Raw genomic sequence first — 24,239 nt, 5'->3', positions numbered from 1 at the left:
TCTTCCCCTCTCAGATATGTAGCGTCATGGGGCCAGTAGGAGTAAAATGGTTCTTCTCTCACCAGAAAGGTGGAAATTAGTTGGCATTTAGCTACATTTTATATTTCATGGAAATTCACTGTGCTTTTCCGTTCCAACACTGTGTTGGTAGAAGTGGATTCGCCGCTGCTCGAAGGAGTGCTGGCCTTGATCCCCTTTGTCTGTCTTTTCTGCAATAATTTCAGCAGCTAGCTGGAATTGTTTTAAACTCGGTGCTGGCGTTGGCAATTTCTTCATGGTGGTTGGCAGCGGTTGTGGGTGTTGTGAGGAACAGGACTGAGGTATATTGTGATCCAAACCGAATAACTTAATTTCAAAAAATTCTCTTTTTATGTCCTTTTCTTTCCTTTTGTTTTGGTAAATAACTTATTTCACCCCCCCCCCCCAAATAATTTAACAGAAGATCCCTGCTACTGTCTTTTCTTTCTTTTATGTGTCCTGCTATAGGCATGAAGAGGGGAAGCCTGATTTTACATTCTTCCACTCCCCCCACCCCTTTCCTTTTTAATTGTATTAATTGAACTGGAAAATAGTCGACCAAAGGTTAAATACTTGGAAGATTTGGGACTGAATAAAGCGTTTTAGAAACTAGGCTTAGTACCAAATTCAGGTTTGTTTCCATGTTAAAAGTTGTGTAAAAATCAAGTAGGTGATCTCGCATTTTATATGCTTAAGATACTAAAGAAATTGGGTTATTGCTTTTTTGTAGAAATTGTGCATCCTCATTACCCAGCTGTTGTTATTTATATATGTACCTCAGTAAGTGATGAGAGAAAAACTTATTTTGAGTAATAAACATGAAAGCAACAGATATGAAACTGTGTATTACCATATATTAGAAATTCCTAGGGAAAGACTTCGTTAAAATTACATATACTTGAAAGAGCAAACTGCATTCATTCCTCCAGCATACAGAAATCTTTATAACGTTGACTTGGCTTTAAAAAGGCCACTTAAATTTGATAGATGAAAGCATCTTTTTTGATGGCGTTATTTAAATGTCACTTTGTCAGTAAAGAGTCTGGCTTGCAAAATCTTTAATAAGGATAAGGCAGTAAAGTTCATACTTGGATTTTTACATGTTGTTTGGTGAAGCCTCATATTTACCCAGAATGGAATTCTACACAAATCAGTAGGTGGGGTCCGCCCACATCCGTATTGAAGAGTTTGCAAATTGGATTCTGTGTTGTCTGAACAAAATTACAGTTTGAAAGTAGAGGCTCTTTTTTTTTTAAGCTTGGCTAAGGATGTAGTGCCTTAGTTGATCTTTTTAATAGGTAAAACACCACTAATATGTAGTGAAATACTTAATAAATAATTCCAAATGTAGTCAGATTGAGAATAACTGAAAAACAGACCAGGACTGATTCCTGCCCCCCCCCCCCAATTGCTCTGGCTTCAATTTCTTCATAACATTGTAGCATAAAAAATACAACATAGATATTAAGATATTGTTTATGACATGCATATTAAGATGTTCTGTATGCCTATGTTCATGTGAAAATGTGGAGCTTTTGCATTAGAACTATGCAAAATTTTTGAATGTATTATTAACGTATAAATTCTTCTAACTTCTTAAATGACTATCAGCTAGCTGCTAGAAGAAAAATATATTTGTTTCTTTGGTCTTAAGTGTTGATTCAGTACAGTATGTCTGAGTAGACCCACCTAAAAAGTGCACCCAGGAAAGGCTCCCTTGGAGACTGATTTCAGTGAATGCCCTGCCTTAAAATCTTTCTTGAAAATTCTTTTTACCCTCTCTTCACTTTTTTGTGGAAGCTGTTGTTATTTCGCACACTGATCAACTTTTATTTGCTAGGCAAGAAGACTATTGAGCTGTTTTTTTGAAAGGCTTATATTAGTTTTGTCTCTCCTGAGTATGTAATCTGGTGCGCTCTGAAAATGGACAACATCATGTCCAAAAATCAAGCGCAGTAATAATAAAGCTTTTCTAGAGCAAACTCACTTTCTGAATGACGCTAAATGTTGTTTATGAATCTTCAGTTACAAATATCTTAAGTTCTTAGTGATATGCTTTTTCTTTTTTTTAACACTTACATCTTTGCTCAGCAAGCTCTCAGTGTAATGATGCAGCTCGACCACTGTAATCAGTGACGCTTCAGAATCTGACATGAAACGTTACTCTACAACTTGAGCGTTAAGAAATGCTTTTAAACGGCCAAATGTTTATTCAAGAGTTCTGTGGTTTTTATTCTATTTGTAGTGTTTAGTGTTACACCTCACAGTTAAAGAGCAAATTGAAACACTTTATCACTAGTGATCGTTTTCTTTCTTGCAATACAGATAACTGTAGAAAGTTTACAGTGACTTTTTTTTCCTTCTGAGAGTAAGAACTGGATTTTTTTTGTGTGTCAGTTTGTGTGCCAATATTTCATAACCTGTGCTAGAGACTATTTTACTTGGATGTTAGGACTAAAATTATTTTATGTTTAAAATTATTGGCTAGTGATCAAAATATTTAATTTTCTTAATTTTTTAAGGCTTTATTAAACAAAGTCTAGTCTCTAGATTTCTTAATAAATGTTTCCTATCCTGCAGTAAATGCCTTCTAGGGGCCTAGTAACATTTCTCCCTGTTAACGACAAAAGAACAGTTACTGTTTCCTCTAGAAACACTAGGTTCCCAGAAATGCCCGTTAGTGGTATGGGATGATTTCCTTTTTCTGTGCGTTTTGTGAAGAGTGTATGGTATGCTTCTGGTAACTGTTTTATGAAGAGTGAGAGTTAGTGCTCATTTGGTCAAATTTCCTGTAAGAAATATAAATCCATACATGACCACTCTTACCTAACCCGATAGGCGGATAATTCTTACAGAGTTTTTGGCTTCCTGGACTCATCTTAGAGGAAGTATCAATTTAGGAGTTCAATGGAAATGATTAATTAGAACATCTGTAAGTGGCAGGTTGAACCCCAAGCATTTAACCATTGATGTGGATGGTCGCAATGAATAAATAAAACTGGAATTTGGTCTAGCTTGCCAACTTGGAGCACAAGACCATTAAAAAAAGAGTTTTACTTCAATTCTGTGATCAAGTAGTATGGAAGACAGCAGCTTTAATGGATGCATAGATGAGGTAATTTGCATCAAATTAGCTTTTGAAAAAATTGTTTAATTTCTAGTTTTTGCATAATGTAATTTCCTATGCATAGTCAATGAAATCCTAAGTTTCACTGAAAGAGCTAGCGAATATTATTTATGTAATTAAAATGACAATCTAAAATAGCACAGAATTATAGGCTTAGGCTATGAATATGGACAGTAGGAAGAAAGGATGTAGTCTCAGAAAGATGATTTCTAATACAGATTTGACAGTATTTTTGTATTTCTACTTTGTTGCAAAGCATCAGTTGTTATTGGAGAAAGTACAAAGTCATTCAGGAGTACAGATTTATGTTTAGAATATGGCCACGTTGTGGGAGTATATAATCCATGCCATTACATGGAATTGTGGAAACTGCAGAAGAGTTAATTGTGTCATTTAATCGTTTCCCTGCCAATACAGAATTCAGTTTGCATATTTTCTGTTGCATATTCTGGTCTACTTTAAAGTCTTCAGATGATGAGGCTTTTGCCGCTTTCGTGGAGATCATTATGCCCTATGTCAGGCTGTATTCTGAAATATTATAGATGCACTTGCTGGAAATCACTGTGTGTGCTTTACTGTCATATTTAGGTTTTTGAGGTCTGGTGCATGTTTTTAAAGGATTAGAGGTTTAGAAATTTCTTTTAAAAGGGAACTTTAGGTTCATAACATTGGATGTTGTGTATAAGCATGAATGACACAAAGGAAAAAGGAAAAGAAAGAATAGCATGGTCAAAAAATGTAGCAGAGGAAGAAGAAATAACTGCATATCTTTTCTGCTTGCGTATTCCTCTAGTAATTTGAAAGTACGCTAAGCTGAAGAATACAGTATTGTCCTAGATTTTGACTGTGATCTTTTTTCCTTGATTTTTTAACCTATCTTCTCTTGAACAACTCGTGCATATGTTATGATGAACAAGATTATTATTATTCTACCAGGACAAAAAACGAAGCAGTCTTGTACTAATGACCCATTCTGTAGTGTCTATTTTCTCAATTTGGTGCATTTCACAAGAACGATCAGCAGTTTTCACTTTCTTCTGCTTCATTAAGATACCTAGTTTTTGTCTGTGTTTTAGATTGGTCTTTCTAGATATCTCGTATAAGTGAATGTTCCTATGTTCTCTCTAATTATGTTTCATTTAATTATAATCTATTCCTCATAATTGCACTCCTTTCTCTCACTGCTGCTGTTTTGAAAGATTGGAAGAGATGCATGATGGTCTCTTGACTTTTAGCTTTTGTACTTTGTCAGCTTCACTAAGGATACTTGCATGCTTTGAGTTTGTGTGAGAATTGGCAGGATCATGACTTTTTCTTCTGGACTGTGGATTAGGGAAACTTGCAGGCATGTAGCTATACTGACTGCCTAGGTTATGAGAGTTCACTATGACATAAGCCTGTCTTATTTCAGAAATGATTCTTTTCAAATATTTTTCACTTCCTGCTCTGCTTATATTACTGATACAGAGGTATACTGAGGTATTTGTGTTTTATTCAGGTATGTGCAACACATTGTTTTTATACAACACCCGTTGAAGGTAGCCTTTATTGAAGTTTACAGTAATGGGTGCTGCTGATGTTCACCAAAGTTAAGATTTATGGGAAATACAAATTACTGGGAATTATCAAAGAATATTATTTAGCAGAAAATCCGTCATCCAGTAATTGAGAGGAAACTGTTTGAGTTAAAAGTTACAGTACTCCCATGGGAGTAAAGAAACCAATTTGCAAAAATGTTAAAGAAGTTGAAATAAATGAATATAATTGATAAAGGGAACTGGAGGCCATGATGAGGAAAACCCATGCTGTCACAGGCATACAATAAGGCATTTTCTTTTTAATAAGAAAATGAATTCTAACAATGCTATTAACCCATTAAAAATGCTAAAGAAAGTGCTAGCATTTGATGATATTCAGAAGAAGTCAATGTTCATTAAATACTTCTGTATTCAGGAGTAAAAGCAGATGATAGTCATATATGATGTTTTGGAGCGCTTTCTGAGAGACCTCGGGGGTGTTGAACAGCAGCCACTGAAGTTGCACGGTAAGAGTTGTAGAAAGGTCACAGAGGCACTTTCTGGAGTATTAATGATGTTAATGTTTTTCAATATGTCTTGGAACACCGAGCAATTCTGGCACGGCTTCAGATTTCTTTCAGTGTTTTAAAAAGTTAGCAATATGCAAACTTTATGAACTTTGGCTGAGCAAGAGTTTAAGGAAATAAATCGTTTTTGCTGTTCAGCATGGATTTACAGAAGATTGATCTTGTCAAATTAACTTTTCTCTGTCTTGATAAGATTACAAACTTGTGTGACATAGTGTTGATATTACAGACTTCTGTGAAACTTTTTACTTGGTTGTTATGTGATATTTTGATTAAGAAACTACCATGATAGATCAAGTGTCTATGTATTAAATGGTTTAAAACCTGGCTGATAATGTGAATCAAGTGGTTAACTATAAATAGTTATGTAACTGTATATGATGAGGACTCATCGTTGTCTAAGTATGTTTCTGAAGGAGTACTGGAAAATCTGCTTACTGTATGCTGTTAGGCATTTTCATTAAAGAAGCAGAAGAAAGTGAAAACTGCTGATTGTTTTTGTGGAATGCACAAAATTGAGAAAACAATAGATACTACAGAATGGGTCATTAGCACGGAATGGATGCTTAGAAAATGGCAATTTCCTGAATGTTAACTTCATGTGACTTTTTACGTCATTCATCCTCTAAAAGGTTGAACATAGTATGTTATGTTTTAAAATAAATTGATTTTTTTTATAATTAAAAACAATCAAATATAACCAGTTAATCATGCTAGCTTTTTATTTTGGGGTTCATTTTGTAAAGCTTTGGAATAGTTTCTCACATAAAACATATAGAAAAGGTATTACGTTTTGATCTGCTTTCAGTATGTGGTTTCAGGGGAATAGTTTAAGTTGTTTCAAAGGGATAGCATTCATTTATAATATACAAGAGGAAGAGAATCGATTATGAAATAACTACTTTTTATTATGCTTCCACCAATTTTCTGTATTTCTTAAAGCAAAATTGAATTTCTAAATCTAGAATTCAGAAACATACTGTGTAGTCCAATTAAGTTGTGGTTATGTCTGTTTAACAGGGGAAAATAAAAAACCATTTTGTCATCTGTCCTTAGTTTATTGCAAGAACAGCGTCCTTTATTCTTCCTTTGCTTAGCAAGATCTAGTTGTCAGAAACAGTAATAGAGTATTCAAATATACAGGAGGGCTGTTTCCTTCTTAAGAACCATTCAGTCTTTAAAACTTTGTCATAACCATCTTACTACATTGATTAAGTATCTGCTTGTAACATTGTTTCATAGTTTAGTTTATTTAAATTTACTCTGAAAACTAAATATAAAGCTTAGGTTTTCTGTATAATTGTAGGAGACTAAGCTTGGACTCGTGCTGCCTGTGAATAACTCTGTTGCTCCATAAACAACTTAAACTGGCATGAATTTGGCACTGTTGCTTAAAGTGGTGGTTCGTGTTCCCCTTTGGCTGGCTGCTCTCATCCCTATGCTACTGCCTTTGTTTATATCAACAGGTGTTCTTGTGGCCATTTGATAACCATATTGGGGACCTGATGGAGGTTAAAATAAGCATTTTTGATTCAGCTTCAGTTTTGCTTTTACATGTGAGTAATAGTCCTTTTCTGCAGAATCAATGGCAAAACAAAAGTTTGTAATTATTTATTTTTAAAAATATCCTGAGCAGATGGGAGGGGAAACTTCCTGTTGTACAGAGAGGAAAGGAGGTCATCAGCTGCTAAATATATCAAATATATACGCTATATTAAAGTTGTTTAAAAGTGACCTGTAAAATAACAGTGCAGAAACTTATTTTGATACTGAACAAGAAAGGACAATGGGAAATAATTGCTGAAAAATATCCTACTAGATTTCATAGTCTTGATTTTAAATATTTGTCTACCTTTGAGATTGGAGTTATGAAATAGGATTATTTTTGTGTGAAATTGTTGGTGCTGGGGGAAAGAAATCTAAGGAAGCTGAAAGTCAAAATCTTAAATAATATTTGAAAGCTGAGCTACATAAGTTGAAATTGAGATATGCTCGGCGTTCAAAGGAAATATATGATTAGGCAGCTTTAAAAAAAAAAAAAAAAGCTAATTACTGCAATGGTCATATTTTAATGGGACCGAATAGGGAAATTGTGCAGGGTCTGTGTCCTTTTTGAATAAATGATCACCTCAGGAGAGACGAGAAGAAATCTTTGGGTTCACTCAGACTACACTTTGGATCGAAATCACTGAATTTTACAGTGAGCATTCTTGAAAAGAGTTTTATTTCTAACCTGCACGTTATTCAGATAATACAATTTCAGAGGTAATACCAAAAGTTTTAAGGTTCTCCATAGTGTTTCATGACCTTTGTCAGCATGATTTTGTAGGTTATAGCAAAGAAGCCACATATTTTAAAGCTTATGCTATTTACCTTCAGGATTAAACAAGATAAACAGCTTATAGTGTTCCCATTTGCACAAGTCACTGTATTTTTAAACCTGCTGCTTGTAATACGAGGTTGTTTATCAGGGAATGCAGTTAACCTAAATGTTTTGTTGTAGCTTGTTTCTGGTTCATCTGGATACAGTTCTTAAAAGCAGAATAGTTGATCCATAGGCCAAAAAAATAGCATTGAAAATGTATTTAGGCAGAGGAAGGCCCTTTGATATTAAGCATACTCCTTTTTTCTGGACAGCACGAAAAATAACATAATGGTATATATTAATTAATTTGCTTGGTAAGTATATGCTTTTCTTGAATTATGCAATGTTAATATTTTAGGAACAGTACCAAGCAGATTATGTGTTCTGAAAGTATGGAATTGATGTGCTTTGGTAATAGCTTTGGTAGTAGCTTAGTTACTGTATTTTTAAAATGCATTTGTTTGCAGTCTGGTTTTTAGTGTGTGTATAAAATAGAAAGTGTTTCTGACTTAAGTGTTCTGAACCTGCTTCCTTTAAAATTAATTTTTTTCAGTGTTCTTATGAGGTAGGAATTTTGGTTTCCTGGTATTTGTGAATATTTCTGTTAATGGAAGAGGTAGACTTTAAAGCAGGATTTAAGTCACAATTAATGTTTGTCATTGTTATAGGTTATTTGGGGGGATGAATGCATAGCTAGTGATGATTTGCAGCTGTAGTTCTGTCTTAGCAAAACACCTATATGCTCTTTAATCACTTTTAGGCGTATGTAGATTAAGCTTGGAGATTATTTAGGTTAATAGTTTACAGTCATCCAAGACATGAATTGTGCCAGATTCAAGCTATTTTGTTTTCTGTGCTTGCCTCTATAATCAGAGACGCATTCAGAGGATAGTCCCATCCAAGACCTTACTGTTGAACTGCCTCTCTTTTTCCCATCTACCATAGAGCGAGCCCATCACAGTCAGTGGTATTATATTACTACGTTATAGTTTGAGCTGAATTAAGGGCTTGCTTTCAACTAACTTTTTGCTGCCGTTAGTAAACTGAATAGGATTCCGGTAGTATCTGGGAAGTACTGGGGGAAGAGAGAAGGGAGGAATTGCATGTTAATAGTGAAGAAAGAAGAGAGGATAGCTGAAAGACAGAGCCTTGCATTTTCTTACTGGTGGTAGGAAGCTCTTAATTGCCCCTAGAGTTTGTATGAAATGTTCTGCTAGGTGTGTCAGACGCCTAAGGATGAGCAGCGTGAATCCCCCCTTGGTATTAATGTAATTGGGTCCTTAATATGTAAGCAACAAAACATGCTGATTATTCTTCACTGCTGCTTGCAGATATTGAGCATGAATTAAAATTCCAGTAGTGCAAGACTATATTTTAATATTGAAATAGATACTTGAATGATCTGCTTTTATTTTGTATCTCATGGCAATTTCAGAAATTAGGATTGCAAAAACAAATGCAAATTATATGGTTTTTGTGTTATGAGAACTTGGTTCTTAGAACGTATATGCTCCATCATAAAATAAGCCTAGTGAAGATTTGTGCATCTACTTAAACTGCAAATGGTGTTCGTTATTGACTTCTAACAACATTACAACACACGAAGTTAATTGTAAATTTAACATCTTTAGGTGATGGGATTATCGTATCTGCTCTTGGTAACTGAAATTATATCTTGTTGCACAGAGATGCCTTTTTGTTTCTTCTTGGAAGACAAGACAAAATCTATTTTGCTTGTATATTAAGAATTATTTGCTTGGATTGCTGACATTATTTGCCATGTTATATGCTGTTCTAGATAATCTATTGAAGATGTTATTTTAGAGTATAACTGCAACAACTTTTGTATAGGAACATTGGTCAGTTGTTATGGAAAATGGTTTATGACTAGCAAAAAAACTTAGGGACTGGTCTCAATTTTTATGTGCTTAATTTGAGGCCCTATTAAGATACTGATACTCATGGTATGAATGCTGAAGAATTTTTTTGAAAATCAGACTTTTTTGCAGTGTCAGCTGTAGACAGCTATTAACAGAAGTAATGCCCCGATAAGTCTAAAATTTTAACAAAGTCTATATGTTGCTGGATACTGGAACATTTTCTAAGAAACACCTGGAGGAGAAGGTGGTATATTTATGAAAGACTGGTAAGTCAGCTTTATACTAACACAGTAGGATAGCTTTCCCCTTTTCTGTGGTTAGGTGGTATCTTGCTGTAAATCTTTTTATACCAGTGTAAGTGGATCTGCATTGGACTGTTTAAGCCACGTTATTGCCTTACATCTCAGTCTAAGTAATTGCACTGGTGCCATTTCCTGTTGTACATGAGACAGAAATTAGACATATCTAACCTCACTGCTGTCAGATAGCTCTGAAACACAGACTTTTGGAAAGCATTCCTGTTGACTATGTACTGTAAGAAATATGCCCTCTTAACTGCATTGGGTATACAGAGCTGCCAGTAGTAGGCTATAAAAAAGTCTTTGTCACTTAAGGGGGGAGGAAAAGAAAAAGAACTCTGATAATGCACAGGAAGCAAAATTGTTGACAGAGAAAATTCCTTTTCTGTATAGTCATTTTTATGAGAAGAGCCACACCCCAAAGGTAATATATTTAACTGTTAGTAGCTCCTAGTGACATGATAGAATATTTTTTCATGTATTCAGAAGTATAAAAGGGATAAAGAAAATTATATGGTTTAATATCCTTTCAAAATTATTTATGGTAGTTGCCACATTATTTGTGTTGTTACTTTTTATTTCTAAGTAACTTGTTTATATCTTTATTTGTGGCTGTGAGAGGCTTCAAAAAATAAGCTAGTTTGCCGTTTTGCTCAAAAGAGGGAAAGATTTCTGATGGTCCTTTTACCTTTTTTAACTCCTGACAAAGCTCCCTTCTCAGTGTGCGTAAGCCTTGCTTTTTTTTGCTAAATGGTAATATTATTCCAGTTGGCTTTAGTTTTTACAGCTCTTCATGATAAAGTATAGGGAGCTTTTTGGTTAATCGGTCCGAAATAAAGAGACTTTTCCCTCTGTTTTAGAGCACAGAGATGAACTTTTTTTTAGTAGCGTTCTTTCCGCCTCCCCAAATCGATGTTGATGAGTAGCTGTATTTTTGTGCCAAACCTGTAGGGTTAGCAGCAGTTTTCCTGGGTATTGTGAAGCAAAGCTGATGAATGCGGATTTCACAAGTGAGGGGATGAGTGTGCAGCTGTGACCAAAGCAGAGCTTTACAGCTAGGGTGTGTTGCTCTGGCAAGCCTCCTATAGAACTGGCTGGTTAGGGAAGTGCTGCCATGTGAAATAGTGCAGATCTGCCTTTTTTTGAAGCTAGAGGAAGGTTTAGGTGTTGTCTTAGATCTTAAGGCTTCACTTTCTGTATTTTCAACAATATTTCAATCTAAAAAGAGTAAGGCATTTGTATTTGCCTACTCAAATACAGTATATGTATGCCTGCTTTTGGATCTCTGTGCTGCAAGTTTTCTTTAAATGTGGGGTGCTACTTACAGTATTTTTCATAGTATATGCTGATAATTATTCTAAAAATAATTTAACATTTCAACGATCAGTAGGCCGGAGGATTGTATTCATTTTCTAAAATTCCCATCATGAAATACTACAGGTTGAATGAGATGACATTTGAGGAAAACTAGATGTAGTTACTGGATGGTGCTGCTCATTTTTCTCAGATACGTGCTCTGCAAGATCAAAAGCTATACGATAAAGGAGACGGACCTGAAGCTAAGAAGTTTTTCAGATCTCCTAACACATTGTGTTCTGGTGATGCTGGTTTATTCTTGCACGCGGTTCTGACGTCGTTTTTCTTTGACCAGCGCTTTGCTAGAGCACTGTTTACTGCTTTGCCTTTGTACTCCTCAGTGGATCGCTATTTTCAGAATGATGCTTATGAAATGCTTTTGAGAATGTGTCTGACTAATTGGTAGGTGTGGCTGGATTTTAGTTATTGAACTCTTGAGTGGTGGTTCGTTCACTTTCCCATCTCATTGCTTGAACATACCTTGAAGCGTATGAGTGTTAAATACAGGGAATTCCATTGATCAGGTTTAAACTTCCTAAAGGCAAAAGGCAGCCTTTGTCCTTAATTTCCAGTATAACAATATATCCATCAGTATTTTGAGAAGGGCTGTATTTTCTAAACATGTGAGTAGGGGACATCAAGGATGTGTCCTATGTTGTTGGTTTTAGATGTTTTTATATGTATAGATGGCTGCTGCTTATCCGTGTTTTTGTCTTTTTCAGTAATTTGTTTGCTACTAGCAATTAGTAAAATTTCATTTTGAATTTAAGATTACTCTAAAGATTCTTTAAAACAAACAAAAAACCCTTAAATCTTTAGATTTTGATCTTTAATCGAAATCAGCCTGACTCTTCATTTGGAAGTGCTGACGTTTTTGGTGTTACATTTTGCATCCAAGATCACTGAATAACTAACTGACAGAGTTAGAGAATCGCTCAGCCCAGGATTTCCCTGCTCTTTAGTATCTTGGAAATCCTTACCTACATATGTGGTACAGAGATTTCTTTACTCAAATAATTCCATTAACAGTTGTTTACTACGACTAAAAAAAGTGGTGAATGCTTCACAGGGAAAATGAAATTAGCTGAAAGAATTTGTATTGCTATAATAAATCTCGAGATTTGTAGCTTCTGATCTGTGATGTAGCTAATTCAATTGGGGGGTTATTTTAAACGTACACTAACGTTTTAGTATGTAATAATTTAAATAAAACATACAATACTTATTGTTATGCTGTAAAAAAATGAATATCCCTATAATTAGGACTTTTATTTCTTTCATCGATACTGTTTGCAACTCTGATGTGTATGCTTTTAATAGTATTGATAAAGACTGGAGTCTTGATCTGAAAACTATGTATTTTAAGCTGAGTTCAGAATAGATTATCTATATTTCTTCTGCTCACGTAATTTCCTAGCACGGTAAATGTTATTTTTGAAAATATTAGAAAATTGTCCTATAGAATGATTGAAGTCAGTGTCATTTTGAAACATTTCTTAAAGACCATTTCTCTATTATATTGAATTTTTTTCTTGTTAATTTTAAATTCTGTTTTCAAGGTTGTTTATTGTGCAATCTAACTTTGATTTGAAACTGAAATAAAAATAGAAAATGCAATCCAAATTAGATGTTAATTAAATTCATAGTAAATAGAAAGGCAACTGATGGGTGGAAGGTTGTTATGACTTTATAGATAAGAAAAGCTATTTAGAATTATAGTAGGCACTAGTAGGCTATCTGTCTTATAGGCCTTTATATTTTTGTTTGAGAGCTAGAAGTAGTTTTAATAAATGTGATCTATTTTTAGCTTTACTTTGCATTTTGAGCTGTTGAAACTTCTATGTAAAGTGTCTGGAACCTGTTTTACTTCGAAGATAGTAAAGAGAAAGTTTCAGATACTTATTTCTTCAGTGGAACATTCGGATATGTTGAGAGGAGGAGATTGTAATTTCAATTTTATGGCTGGGTGAAATCTTTATATAGAAAGTGATGTAACCACTTCCCCCCCCACACACACACATGCAAGAGCATGTTCGTAAGCTATTTCTGCGGTTATTTTCATTGCACACTTCATGATTAGTTAATGCACATTGAGCGCGTTGTGAATGCATGTCTGGCATATCAGAATATGATTTATACTGTGTAAATCATAAATACTTCATTCAGTATTTTCACTGTTCATTACACAGCATCTTCTAGCAGCACTTGAGAGGGTAAATGAATTCTCTTAAGACCTAAATGCTGTCATCAGCAATATCTCCTTGTTAACGTTCTCGCCTCCATGAGCCGTGCTTGAAGCACATTTTGAAACAGTAATCCACCATGTGAATAAAGAATATTCAAGCCTTTGTCAAGCTAAAATAGAAGTTTATTATAAGTACTAAATCAATTAAAAATACTGGATAAGACAGAAAAAAGTTGTGGTTTAAGAGTGGAAAAAAAAAAAGGGGGGGGGGAGAGGGAGGAGGGGCAAAGCTTTGAGAGGACTATTTCAGTGACCGTTCATTTGCTGTCACCTCTGAAAGCAATACTTAGGTGTACATAAGTGCTAGTGTGCCTTTTATTTGTGCCTATTTAAAACAATAGTCTAAAATTACTTTAAAAGAGGAAGAAAATTTTTATTTTTGTCATAAAGGCGTCAGACTGTAGTTCAGATCATTTCGCAAGAGATGTTCTTGTGCTGAAGAGTTAGAGCCTGAAGAGTTGAAGCTGCTGAGTTAGAGCCTGACAGTACTGTTGTCAAATGCCGGAGACAAATAATGTGAAAGTTCTGAAGCATGCTGGCGAAATGATTAAAATAATGGAAATAAGACAAAGGTTAAATAAATATTCAGCATAACAGTTTGGAGGCTGTGCCCAAGAAAAACATTACACAATATACGATAAATTAAAAAAAAATTATTAATATTATTTTTAGTGTTAGACATCCTCTCCACATCAAATCTTGTATATATTATATACTTAGGATGCTGGCTAACATTGTGTGTAAACTGCTAGAAGCTCGGACATAATCGCAGGCTTTCTGCAGTGTTCTTTAAAGACGATTCAAGCTGTTACTATTCTCCATGAACAAAATAAGAGAAATTGTTGACATAGATCACATACCAGTATAGATGGGATACTTTTGTGGTATGAGATATTTCCTTAATTAAATCTACGTGTCCATATAAAAGGTAGTAGATTTAAAGGTGGTTCTAACATTAATTCATAAACTTATGAAGTGAGACACAAGGAAAACTTTGCTTCACTGCATTATAAAGGGTTCTTGAACTCAAGATTTCTGGCTGGCGTTACGCTCTGCTGTTCTGCAGGTCAATAGGAAAACTTGTCTGTATGCCAGCCCTGGTGGCACTGGTAAATGTCTTTATATCAAGTCAGAACAGATTTGTCTGTTTTCAGTCCCAGGCTGTTTTTAAACTGAAAAACCTTGAGTACGCTTTGTTCCCCACCTCCCCCTTCCAGAAATAAGCAATAGGTATACAGAATAGCTTTTAGTGGCATGGATAAATAGTATATGTTGCCCTGTACGTGACATTGAAAATGAAGGGAGACTTTTGAAAAAGTAAACTAGAAATAGCCATGCGTACCGCTGATTACGTTTCCTCTAGCCCTATCCCTATGCTATGTTTTTTTTTTTATGTGGTGGTCATGCGACTGGAATAGAAAGATGGCATTTTCCATGGCCTAGTGTTCCAGGGGAGCTTTCCTTCTCTGCAAGCTTCGCTAAAGGAGGATTCCCACAGTAGGACTGCAGAGGGGATTGTAGATGTGTAGAGTGCTTTTCTCCCTAAGTTACAGCTGTATTTAATGCCGTTTGTAGGACTGCATGGGAGACAGAATGCTCCTTATAACTGGCTAGTCATCTCTTTCTCTTACCTTCGTTATTTTCTGTCAAGGTTTCTGCTGGACGTGCTCATTGACGTGTTGTTCATCAAACTCATGTGTTCCAAAAATGTTATGCGTTTTCAATTTGTCCTCAGAAGTATTTTGCGAAATACCTCTATCATTTACATAATGGTAATGGTTAGGTCTCTCTTATTTGGCTTAATGACTGAATTAAATAATTCACGTACAGGTAACTTTGCTGAAAATAACTACGCTGGTAATGCATTCAGTTGTCAGATGGAACAGATACGTTACAACCCTAACGTAGCCTGAGTAGCCTTTATTCTACATTTACCCTTAGTCCACATCTTGTTTTATATATGTATTATCCTAACTGACATTTAATAAAACGTGTGGAACAATTTCTCAAGTAAGTATTGTAATAAATTGTCAAACAAATGTTGTCAATCCCATAAGTAAAAACAAAATGAATTACTTTTTGAATTTATTGGGCTATCTTAAGGAAATATATTCAATAAAACCTTTTGCCGATGGCTTACAAAAAGTGAACTGCAGCAGAAATCAAGTTCCAGAAATCGTTTGTTGAGCAGTAGGTAGAATAACACTTTCTACTTGTTTTGATAGTAGCAGAGAGGCTTTGATCTGTGCTCTTGCTTTTACTTTCTTCTGGAGACTGAGCATTCTGGTATGAGGGTTCAGCATTACATTTGCATGTTCTTTGTTACACCTGAGAACAGAAAGACTACTTACAATTTTTTTGCTAATATGAAAGTTAGGATCTGTTTTCTGAGTCTTTTCCCATCCCTCCCTTCTTTTAATATTCTGCTTGCCCTATATTATTGTGGGAAAAAATGTAAAAGGTGTATTTTGAAGAGATGGTACAAGATGTAGAATATATTTCAGGCGTTCAGAAATCAATACATTTGGCTTAAGAAGTGTACTTGGCCCCGCCTTACACCAACTGTACTGTGATGCCACAAGCATCTGGCTTTGTCTGTAGATTCCAGTTTGATTTTTCTCCTAAAAGCTTTGTTCCTTCTACCAAAAAAGAGAAGTTTAGTTTGAACTGAAGTTTAGTTTGAACTGTTTTGATACTTTATTTCATCCTGTTGGGGTATACATGTGCAATTTAAAACACTACTTTTTTTAATATCGAAAATTGTAATCAACCAAACATCACTTCTGCTTGGCTTTCTTACCCATCTTTTGTACTGTCATGTAAGCCTTTTCTAGCCTGCAAAGAAAAAGAGTATGTTGTTTATGTAACTTTGTTATAAAAGATTTGTGCAATGTGCAGAGTATATATAGCAAAAATAGACTTAATGAGTTTTGGTCCCAGCACTTTCTCTTTGTAAATTAGATTTTAATTTTTAACTTAGGGATTGGGTAATAATATATATTTGAAAAGCAAATCCATCCTAATTTTGTTAATCCTATAGGTAGCAGGTATTTTAATGGGATGATAGAAATTTTTAATGTGGGTTCACGTTATAGTGGTCAAGAATTGGGGAAGACGGACATGGGAAGTAGGACAGCTCATGTAGATCAATCAGTTTCATCCTAGGGGCGCCCTGAACTCTGTTTCTGTGTCTGCCATTCAGCCTGTGAATTCTGCACTTTTTTCCTTTGATGTCTGATTTGGGACAAGTACTCAATTCCATACTTGTCTTCAAATCTTTTAGATTTAAAATTTACTTTTTTTTAAACAAGTTGTCTGTCTTTTTTTTAAACAAGCTGCATATTTAGTTACTTCAGCTAAAAACTCAGGTGTACAAATATGTTAATTTGTTCTTACCAGAGCCCTGATGAAGGGGGAAGGCGTGTGAAGAGCAGTATAAATGTCTTGGCACAAGTGAGTCTAGCTTAAGACCCAGTACGTAGAGAGGCATATGAGCTATATATCGTTACATGTTCAGTATATGTTTTTATCTGGTCACTAACACTTCTTAAAGCTCTTTAAGCTTCTTCCAGGTACAGGCTGATTGGGAAGGTACTTGATCTACTGCATACAGAATTTCTCATGTGCTTCTCACAAGCTACAGAAGTTTTGGTTAAAGAGTCGATTAGAGTTTTGGAAGCATATCATGGGAAAGCAGGTATTAGGGAAAGAGGTGTCTCCATGCTTGGCTTATCTTATTTAGGATTTGCCTTGGTAATATTTGAATGCCTTTGCTTTCTTGCTGTCAAAATGTCACTGTTTGGATCTTTCCCAATGTTTTTGTTCAACTGATAGGAAACAGAAGGGAAGGGACTAATTGGTATGAGTCTGGAAAACATGCTCTGAATACATGTGCAAGCATTTGTGCATTCTTGTCCAGATTACGAGCGTGTGAGATACGTGACTGCAGGAGCGTCATTCTGGGAATGTAGTTGAAGCTCTTGGGGGTCCAAAATGTGTTTCCTTCCTGCCTGCCACCAAAGGAAGGTGTTGGTATTTCTCCTTTTACAGATTCTCTTAAATTGCTGCTTTATAATGAAAATCTTGTCTTGCTAGTTCGTTAGAAATTGCTTCCTCCTGCAATCTCTTCTGTCAGCAGGGGGTAGGACTTCCTCCTACACCCAGGGAAAAAACATGAAAATTGGATAGCAATAGAAACTAAAATTAAAATAAATTTGAGAAGAAATAGGCCAGGTTAATCTCTTAATCAGTAAGTAATTTTTTTCTTAGCTTTTAAGTGACAAATGAATTCTTTCTTCAAAGCGGTATCTGTAGGGGACTTTAGAGGGCTAGGTATATACAGATGTTATTGGACAGAGGTTTCCATATAAGTCATCTACTTATGCTTCGACTAGCTAACATGTATTGACATTAGCCATTTCCTGAAGGCAATTCTAAGTGGACAGGTATCTGCAATGTGGAAACAGTTGCAAATGATACTCCAGTTTCTTCACAGCAGGAGGCCAAAGTGTTTCTAAAACTTAATAAAGGCTCTTGCAAGGGTATGTTCCTGGGACAGTGTAGGTAGCAACGCTTCAGAGAAAAACATGAGAGGGAATTTTTGAAGTAAATACTTTGTCAAAACTTGAATGTGATGACTTACTCGCATATCTTTTTCAGTATCTTAGAATCTATCTACACTGCAGTCGCAGCAGTAAAGGCACATGAGCTGGCTATAAAGTAATTGGTTTGCATACTGCTATCTACAGCAGCAGTTTGTTGGAATTAATTCTGAAAATTGTTGCAAAACTTTCTGTGAAGTCTTCCAGTCTCCTCCATTCATGATCTGAAGCTTTTTAGCTCACTGCAGATTAAAAACATTTCCTGTTCGTTTTTTCCACGTTCCATTTAACTATAACATTCAGTGATTGTAGTAAATGGTTTTTTTCAACAATTAATCTGTTCCACTGTCTAATCATAAGTTATCAGTGAACATTTTTTTTTTCCCCCCATCCCCAGGAATTTGCTACTCCAACTATAAAAAAGAATCTAGATATGCGGAATAAAAGCAGTACACTTGGTGCTGAAGCTCAGATGTCTGGCATGTTTATTGAGGCTACTTTGCAAGGCAGTAACTTGTGAGGCAGTAACTTATCTTGAAACCATATGTCTTGTTACATTGTAGATACCTATTGTCATGTTACATGAGTTTTCGGAAAAAACGTAAATCTATTCCATTGTCAGTATTCAAATACAAAATAACAGTATTTAATGGGAAATAATATTTAAAGAACCTTGTACTATTCCTTTTCTTCCACTGTTGTCAAGCTAGTAGTGTTTTCTCTTGTGGTGGACAGCTTGTAACTTCCTTATGCATTCAGATAAGAATATGAGCTTAAGTGGTCATGATCTGTATTTGAATCATCAGTGAGACTTATAGTATAAAACAGGTTGTATGGCATTACTGACATTTTATTCTATTGAGCTAGAAAATTACTCGCAACTTCTTGCCTTTAGACTGAGCCGCTTCCATTTGAGGATCTGGAGAGGCAAATTAATTTTCAGGAAGTCACTTTGCCTTTTTTTTCTCTCTCTTTAATGACATGATTATTTTGCATATTTCCTAGGCATCAAGTGTTGAGAAGCACATTGACAGTTAGAATTAATTGACTTTGAAAAAGATTGCGATATAGATATGGAGAAGAAATGTAATGCATTACTTTTTCTTCCCTCTCACTCTTTGATGAGTATTATAAAGTGTGGCGAGTACGAAGTTTATTTATTTAGATTTAAATTTCTCAGATTTTAAGTTTAAGATTTAACTCTAATACATTTGTATTTGATTCTCCAGTCTATATGATATATACATAGTGACAGATGAGGTGTTTTGATTATTATTAAAAAAATTGATTCAATGTTTAGGTTTCTTATTTGATGTGTACATTATACAGTTTAGCAGGGAACACTAAAGAAAATGAGATCTTAATTTTTCAGAGTGGTTGATTGTGCATATCATTGCTTTGTTCCTTGTTTGTTTGTTCAGCTTTTCTTCAAGATATCTTACTTAAGTTTGGGAACTTCAAAAAAAGAATAGTTTTCCTATGTAATTCACCCCACTTCTCAAGATTAAAAGCAGACTTGAAAAGTTTTTTCAATTTTTTGACAATTGCTTATTGTAAATGTTTAATTCTGGATATTTTTCTTTCTAAGAAAAAAACGTAGCTGATATTTAAGCAAAGTTTAGCCTTGCTTAAAACTGGAGTTTTTAAAATCAAAACTCAGAGGAAAAAAATCAGTACTAAAAGTATATGTGAAGACTGTTAGCCTGATAAATTTGCGTAGTAGGTAATTTCTGATGCTTTCAGTAGAGACCTCAATCACAAATGTCTGTTTTGGTTTTTTAGATTTCAAATCTGCAATGTAGCTTTGCTTATTCTCTTATGACTCTAAGTGTGTATTTCTGGTATGCAAAAAGATGACTTTGAGCAAAGCTGGAACACTGATATTTCACATATCTAGTGCAGTCAACAATAAGTTCTGTCCCATAGGGAAGAGAAAACTGAGAAGAGCAGTAATGCATGTTAAAGTACACTTACGTAAGGAGAGTATTTCTAAATTATGTCAGAATCGTGGTATAGTTAAATATAGTATATAAAGGCAGCCTCATATGATCTTGTAAACCCAAGTAGTTAAAAAATAACACAGTCTGATCTTGAGCGTGAGTCTTTTTATTCTGTAGCGATCTTGGAGAGCTGAGAGACAAAATTCATTGTCACTGTTCTGTCCTATTTTACTTAAAAGATTGTTTTTGTTCTTTTGTTCTTGAGAGAACAAGATTTATCTTGCATGCAGTTTGCAAGAGCTTTCTGGTTTTCATTGCTTAAATGCTGTATTAGGATAGCTTAACACACACAAAAAAAGGCACCATGCACCAAACACAGATCCCAGTACCTTTAAGGCGTAATCAGGGTTCTGAATGCTTTGCTGAGCAGTGTCCAGCAGAATGGACTCTGGATCAGACCAGAAGCAACTGTAAAATGAATCTACTTCCTTCCATTGTTAGAATAGCAAGATGTGAACTTCCAAATACCGATTTAGTATTTGTTTATGCTATCATACAAGATAATACAATCAAAGATTATATATTGGGGAAAGAGATGGAAAGGCAGGTGCTAAAATCGAGTTCATCTGTTATGTGTTGATGTCAGTATTTTAGTTCATCTTGGAGCAAGGTTAACTGTCCTGAAAACCATGAGAAAAGCGAGCATGTTTCTGTATTATTGAATTATTGACTCCACTTACACTGTTGCTTGTTTGATGTTGATGCTTAACTAATCTGAACATATTTAATGTTTGAACTGCTTTTCTCCCAGCATTTAATATAAATTTGTCTAGTGTATAACTTAAATGATCCCTGTAGAAAGTTGAAAATAGCTATGCACGCGTCCAGAGTAAATCCTTCTTAGAATGTCAGTGTACAAGTGTATTGTTTGCATTATATTTTCTATCCAAAAATACTACTTTTGGATTGTGTACTTTTCAACAATAGCCATGAAAAAACAGTGAGGAAAGTTATGATTCTTCTTTATATTTCTGTAAATATTTTTCTTGTAAAATGTATCTATTTTGGGTGAAATGGTGATACTATCCACCCTTGGGGATGGAAGCATCAATTAGCCATCGATATCGCTATAATGTGTTTGCAGTGCTATATTCCTTTTTACATTCTATTAGCTATCTCTTGTTCAGCCATGTCTACTCTTATGTATAGTTAAATAATGCAAATCTTTTAAATAGCTGTACCCTCAGTAATAATACATTTATCCCTAAGTGGTATCTAAACAATCTTATTTTCTCTCTTGCTGTTGGCTGAAGTTAAAATAGTTGAAAAACGCTAAGTGTTGAGAAAATGAACAGAAAATCAGCACTGAAAACTGTATAGCCTTTAATTATAGATCATAGCCATTTCATAATAATCTTTTTTGCTCCCCAGGAATCAGTTCTGTCATGAATACTTAGACTCAAGACCTATATTGTTGTACAGATATTTGCATATTTCTCTTATTTTACGGATTTAAAAGTATCCGTTGTAGGTTAGTAATTTATTGTATTTGAAATTTTAGGTGCATTTGCACCAAAACTAGATACGAATGTGCTTTGTGACAACTCTGAATTATGTAAAATATCAAACCTTTCTATCAAATAGGCTGAGTCACTTTATTTCTCTCATCTCTCTTTCAATTTTGTTGAAGCTTTTTCAAATCGAAGAAACTGCTATGCAGAGTACAAGATAATTAGAAATAATAGCACAGTTCTGTATTTTTACTTGAATAGTTTCAGCTGCATGAATTTTAAATTGCCCATCTTAGACTAAGGGGCTGAACACAGATGACAGAGTAATGACTGGCTACTGATCTACTTCATCGTGGCTGAAAGGACTACTTGCATTTTATGGGTGAGGAAATACAGTTTTAAAAATGTATAGACTAGAGTAACTGACCAAAATTTTTCAAAGCAGGCTGATCAAAATCACTGGAATATATGATAAAAAAAATTGTTTTGGGGGGGGGGGGGAGGTTAATGGAACTGAATTCATAATTTAAGTGGTTTGATGTTACTTTAAAATTTACCTGATTTTAAAAACATTGAGAACAACATAGTATTTTCTTTCTCCTGCGTTGCTGCACACACGTTGGAAATGTTATTCACAGTATGTGAGCAAGAAGTTTGCATATTGTTCTGTTGCTTGTTCTGTGTAAGAGTTTTCATTTGTTTTTATGCTACAGCTTCACATGAATCACTGCATTTGTGTGTCTTGCTGTCTCTGAAAAGTAAAGAAATATATTGTTGAATTGCCCACTGAGGATGAGTTAAAATTAATTCAGTTAAAGAACCACACTGAATCCTACTTTATTTCTGAATAAAACAAGGGGTTTTTTTTTGGGGGGGGGGGAAGGGGGAGGGATTTGGATCTCTGATATATCTGTTATTGGACTTCATTCTCTACTACAGTTTCTCATGGCCTCCTTTCTGGTTTCATCGCACCTTCGGTCTTTCCATCTTCTTTGAGGATGGGATAAATGAACAGAGTACCAAAACAGAGCTTGCATTTGTGTTTCTGAGGAATTAGATCAATTCCTATTTTCTCCATAGGTGTTATTCCTTTGCCCAAGGAATATCAGATGATTTTCAGATACTGGCTTATGTTCATTTGAGGCCTCCTATATAGCTGTAAAATGAAGGAAACCAGAGACCTTTGAAGCTCTGGAAATCTAGTCACTCATTCTCTTTAAAGATTAAAGGCTGACTTAAGTATTTAGGGGTTTGCTAACATATTTTGTGATAGAGCAGAGGTGGTGATAAAGCTTCAGCCAGTCTTACATGATTGTCATGAGAAGATCCTAACTACAAATGAGCTCAGCTTCTGTTTTGTCCTTTACTCTTGTGTGTCCCTCTTAAGAATCGTTCCTGAAGGCACAACCTCCTGAGGCTAGATACTTTAGTGATAGCTCTTACTAATATTGACAAAGTTAAGTAAAAAGTCCTAAAGAATCATGGCATCAAATAAATAAAAGAATGATATATTGATGAATGTTTCAGTTTTTGGTCCTATGCAGGACAAAGTCTTAGTTTCAGGATGGTCCTGTGGAATAATTGGTGCTGTTCTTAAACTTTTCTTTTCTTTAAAAGATTTTAACTTGGAAGTGTAGGTTTGGACAGCAAATTCCTTTTGTTTCTATAAACCTACTTGATCTTGTATATTTTCTAATAAATTTCAGAAAACTTCTATTAATAAATGAAATCCAAAGCAAGCCTGTTAAGTCTCTGAGGTGCTTGATGTTGGCTAGTGGTTCTCCTGAAAGCTGATGGGAGTTCTAACATTGTCTTCTCTGGGACAGTAGAAGGGCCAATGGTAGTTTTTAAAAAGTGACAAGCTAAAGTAAGGTTAATAGGTGAAGAAACTGTGAAAAAGATTTCTTTTAAGCTTGTAACTGGACTTCTTGAAAACACTTGTTTCTTTCATGCCTGGAGTAGGATTGTTTAGGGAATTGTAGGGCTTTTCTGTTTTTGTCCTTCTCTGGAAAGTTCTCTGCACAACCAGCTTCTTCCAACTGCCAGTACCTCAGGTCACAGCTGCACCTTCAGTAATAGCAGATTTGTTCATTACTACCACTACTGGATCACTCTTCAGTACAAACTTAATCCAGATCAAGTATAAGCAAATAACAACACTTCTGTTGATTTGGTCAGCGGGCAAAACTGTTGTTTTTCAGCTTTCTGTTGGCTGTGGTAGGACAGATGCTTCTCTGTGCAGTGTGGATTTGGAACAGAATTACAGTTACAAAGTGTTCTGGACAAATTTGTGCAGAGAGGCCTGAGAGCTCTGGTGCTTGGCATGATGTGAACGTGTGGGTTTTTGATCTAGTAATTAGGCACTCTACAGCCCTGTTTACCATCTCGAGATGTAGACTCTGTCATCGTTTTCCCTTTGTAAGAACTTGTTGGATGTACTTTGTTCTCACTCTTAGTAAGTTTGGTGTTTTAAATAACTTGTGAATCTCCTTTCTGCTTGTTTTTTCTTTCTTGTCATTCCATAGGGTTACCTGTGCCTGTCCTCCTTTCCCAATTGCAGTTCATTGCAGAAGCTTCAGCTTCCAGTGACTGTAGTTATTTTGCCATGGAAACATCAATTTATTTTTAGGTCTAAAAAATGCTTTCTCATAATTTTTTTTAAATTGCGTATTCCTGAGTAACTTCCCTAACAAAAGCAAGCAAGCTTTTATGCATTGCTTATGATGTGCAATTTGCCAACAACTTTTTTTTTTAATAGAGATTGAAATATTGGTAAAACATTAGCAGTGGAAA

General features: G+C 35.1%; 1 protein-coding gene across 8 annotated transcripts in view; it reads left to right on the top strand.

The window, feature by feature from the left end:
- The window catches only part of CDK17 (cyclin dependent kinase 17), a 98,408-nt gene that overhangs the window by 882 nt on the left and 73,287 nt on the right, over positions 1-24,239 (top strand). For 2 of the 8 annotated variants that reach the window (XM_068938184.1, XM_068938193.1), the window contains exon 2: positions 6,716-6,805. The exons of 5 other annotated variants lie outside the window; for them this stretch is intronic. The gene's annotated coding sequence lies outside the window, so the exon portion shown is untranslated. Of the gene's footprint in view, positions 1-7; positions 321-6,715; positions 6,806-24,239 lie in introns of those variants that run through there. One more of the 8 variants, XM_068938201.1, reaches the window with a different exon arrangement.

The sequence above is a fragment of the Struthio camelus genome, chromosome 1, assembly GCF_040807025.1.
Source record: "Struthio camelus isolate bStrCam1 chromosome 1, bStrCam1.hap1, whole genome shotgun sequence".
Taxonomy (NCBI): domain Eukaryota; kingdom Metazoa; phylum Chordata; class Aves; order Struthioniformes; family Struthionidae; genus Struthio; species Struthio camelus.
Note: the sequence above shows the minus strand (reverse complement) of the source record. Positions and strands in the feature narration are given on the sequence as shown.